Source organism: Dipodomys merriami, unplaced genomic scaffold (genome assembly GCF_024711535.1).
Source record: "Dipodomys merriami isolate MVZ:Mamm:240054 unplaced genomic scaffold, mDipMer1.0.p SCAF_215, whole genome shotgun sequence".
NCBI classification, from domain to species: domain Eukaryota; kingdom Metazoa; phylum Chordata; class Mammalia; order Rodentia; family Heteromyidae; genus Dipodomys; species Dipodomys merriami.
Genome location: NW_027203549.1, coordinates 1,655,225 through 1,659,420, shown reverse-complemented (window position 1 = coordinate 1,659,420; position 4,196 = coordinate 1,655,225). Strand labels below are relative to the sequence as shown.

General features: G+C 37.8%; 1 non-coding gene across 1 annotated transcript; it reads left to right on the top strand.

The window, feature by feature from the left end:
* Positions 1-522: 522 nt before the first annotated feature.
* LOC138834456 (U6 spliceosomal RNA) lies at positions 523-629 on the top strand. Its single transcript, XR_011374111.1, has one exon. It is a non-coding gene; the product is annotated as a U6 spliceosomal RNA (small nuclear RNA).
* Positions 630-4,196: the final 3,567 nt, after the last annotated feature.

Sequence of the window (4,196 nt, the reverse complement as noted above, 5' to 3'; positions counted from 1 at the left end):
AAAATTAAACATATTTAGAACATTAAATTTTTTGGAGGAAGGTCCAGTCGTGAGTCTTGAACTCTGGGCCTGGGTACTATCCCTCAGCTCTTCAGCTCAAGGCTTGCACTCTACCACTAGAGCCACAACAGCACCATGTCCGGCGTTTGTTTTCTGCTTATGTGGTGCTTAGGAATAGAACCAAGGGCTTCATGCAAGCAAGGCAAGTACTCTACCATTGATCCACCTTCCCAGCCCAAAACATTAAAATTTTTAACAAACCATAACACTTGCTGCAGTGTTCATTATGACAGATGACTTGTATAGAATAACTGATTTCCTCTAGCTACACATCTCTTGAACAACTAATATACGGAATTATTTTGTTTTTGACATTATCAATCTTGACTTTATTCTTAAATGTGTGCTTATGTAAGAAATATATAGTTCTAAAATTTTCACGACAATACTTTTGAACTTACTTTTTGTTGAATTATCTAGTTTAAGAAAATCAATTACACTTTATATGTAAAAAAATGGTCTGTGCTCAATTTGGCAGCACATACACTAAAATTGGAACAATAGGCAGAAGATTAGCATGGGCCCTGCTCAAGGATGACATACAAATTCGTGAATCGGTCCACATTTTTACAACAGATGCTGGAGGGACTGGGGAAAAAAGGGAACCCTACTGCATTCTTGGTGGGAGTGTAAACTTGTTCAACCACTTTGGAAAGTAGTATGGAGGTTCCTCAAAAGACTCAACATAGAGCTCCCCTATGACCCAGCAATCCCACTTTTGTGTATTTACCCAAATGTTTACAAACAAGACCACACTACAGCTACCAGCACGAATATTTTTATTGCAGCACTATTTACTATAGTTAAGATATGGAACCAACCCAAATGCCCCTCAGTAGATGAATGGATCAAGAAAATGAGGTATATATACACAATGGAATTCTATGCCTCCATCAGAAAGAATGATATTGCCCCATTTGTTAGGAAATGGAAAAACTTGGAAAAAATTCTATTATGCGAAATAAGCCAGTCCCAAAGAAACATAGGTCCCATGGTTTCCCTTATTTGCAGTATCTAGTATATGTCTTAGTCAAGCAGAAAAGTTCAGATAAGTTGATGTTAGGTAAATGAACCCTAATATATGTATTCACATGTTTTTTTTATTTCTTTCATGCAATTGATTTTAACACATTTATAAGATTATTTCTTTGTTGCTTTGTATGTCCCTCCCCCACAGAATAACCCCTGCTTTCACTGTATTTGATGTAGTTATAATTTGTGGAGGGGAAGGAGAAAAACAAATCGTTTAAATAGGGATACAGGAGGACCCATTGCAACAATGAGATGTACAAGTCGTTATGTCGAAAATAAACTTTACAACTTTGGTGGGGGTGGGGGAGCAGGGAAGATTGGGTGGGGGGGCAGGAGGAAGATGGGAAGGGATGGGAAGGGGAAACAAAGAAGGAGGCCACAATGCTTGATAAGAAATTTACTCATTATCTTGCCCATGTAATTGTAACCCCTCTGTACAGTATTTTCACACACACAAAAAAAGATTCCACATAGAGCTCCCCTATGACCCACCAATCCCACTTTTGGGCATTCACCGAAATGATCCACACAAACAAGACGATACTAAAACTACCAGCACAACTATGTTCATTGCAGCATTATTTACCATAGCTAAGATATAGAACAAACCCCGATGCCCCTCAGGAGATGAATGCATCAAGAAAATGGTGTGTGTGTGTGTGTGTGTGTGTGTGTGTGTGTGTGTGTGTGTGTGTGTGTGTGTGTGTGTGTATGGGAATTCTATCATCCATCAGAATGAATGACATCACCCAATTTGTTACGAAATGGAAAAAATGCAAGTCCAAAGAATCATAGGACCCATGGTATCCCTTATTAGCATTAAGTAAATATGTGTCTGGTATAAGCAGTAATGGTTAAAAAAAAAAAAACTATGTGCATATGACTAGATAAGGTAATGTTAAGCTAAATGAACTTCAAGATAGGAACACGGGTGTTTTTTTTTTTTTTCTTTCTTGCTGTTGTTTCTAACGTAATTATAACGTACAATGTGATTTTTTTAATCTTTATATGGTCCTTACACACAACATAACTCCTGTTTTCACTGTATTTGAAGTCATTGCGCCTTCATCTTGTATATACACTTCTCTAATTTGGGGAGGGAAAGGGAAAAAGCAAAATTCTTAAATAGGGATACAGGTTGACCCATTGTAACAATGAGATGCACAAGACACTGTTGAAAAACGAACTTTACAATTTAGGCCGGGTTGGAATGGGGGGTGGTGAGGAGTGTACTTGTGGAGGTGGAAGGGAAGGGATGGTGGGGGAAAAACAAAGGGGAGGTAACAATGCTTGATAGGAAATGTACTCATTACGTTGCTCATGTAACTGTAACCCCTCTGTACAGTATTTTTACAATAAAAAAGTTTAAAAATGTTCTCAGATGAAAGAGTTTTTTTCTATTATTTTACCCATATAATATCGTTAACAAAGAAATGAATGCAGTACACTCACCAGAAGATATTTTGAATGTGTGTGTGTGTGTGTGTGTGTGTGTGTGTGTGTGTGTGCACATGCATGCTTGTGTGTGTGCATACATTATTGTTGGCAGGCACAGAGTTTGAACTAAGGGCTTCAAGGACTCACTAAGCCTTTCCTATCTAGATTGGTCAGCTAATATATTAGCTACATCTCCATTCCTGGCCCTTTTCTAGTTCATTTAAATTTTTGAAAAATAACCTTATGTTTTTTTTTTTTTTTTTTTTTTTTTTTTTTTTTTTTTTTTTTTTTTTTTGCCCTGATTGGCTTCCAACACTTATCCAGAGATGTCAAGCTCCTAAGTAAATATGCCGAGTGGACAGGATTAAAGGAGTGACCAACCAGCACATGGCTTTAAGAATCATTTTAAAAGTAGAAGAAACTTTACTTCACAAAGTCCTCTTTTATCATTTCCTACTTTTAAAGCATTTTGGAGTGATTATATGTGAAATTATTTCGTTTTGGGATTCTTGCAAGACAGTAACTGATGGTATGTAAAAGTTTTAGTGCTTTTAAAAAGGATACTAAAATTGTGGAACAGAAGAAATTTGGCTCTCTTTGGACCTCAATTTATAATCTCAGTTTGTGCATGATAACCCAATGTCACCAACACAGTCTGTGTTGAAGACAAAATGTGACAAAAAGCAATTACCATGAGCATAATTGTTATGTTAGTATTTATTGGACAATATGAATATTGAATTGAGACTATAAGAGAATCGAGAGATTTTACCTACCATTTTTGTATTGCTGAAAGGTTTTTGGAAACTTTGACTCATTTCCTTCCTCACTGTGTGTCTTTAGGCCATGCACTTAGTGCTTTTAATTATAATTTTCTCAACACTAATCTCCATCTTGATACACACAAAGGCCTGGATGAGCTGCCAGCTCCAACTCAGGCCTTGGGAGAAAACAAGACAGTCATTTAGCAGGTCAGAGGAACCTGCCCAGACCTACCAGGCTCAACCCCTCCCAGGAAATAGTCACCCACCCCAGGCAGAGGAAATTCTCCCCCCAGGAGTGGCTTTCTTCATTGGGTAAACAGAGCCACAGGCTGCCCCTCACTACAGCAGCCTAGACAATCAATTGAAATTCAGTAAACATAACCCTGAGAAAGGCTCGAGGCTGGATTCTGAGAATGTCTCAGAAGCTAGCCCCTCAGGGAAGAACTACTGTTTGCTGAAAGGCCTCAACTCAACCCAGAACCTAGCCTCATGTCATCATCTCCAAACTAGAGGTCACAGCCATCTCCCTCTTCTGCGATACTCAAAACAGTTCCCTCTCCCACTGAACTAGCCTGGGAGGAGGATCACAAAATCCTGGGAAAAGCAGAGCATTTTTCAGCATGCCCAAACAAACTGACTTAATTAACCGATCAAGCCGCAGGAAAACCAAACACCACAAGCAGACCAGAGACTCCACCAAGAGACTGGTTATGGACACAAGGGAGATACAGAATAGACCTTTTCTTGTACCTTATTTTTAATTTTTTTTAACTTTAATTTTTAAAACTTTTTGTTTTATATTATTTTTTCCTCATATAAATTTTATTTTAGGTGTATATGTGTGTGCTTTTTTTTCTGTATTGACCTTTTGATCCTTTTCTTTTTCTTTCTTTTCTCATTATT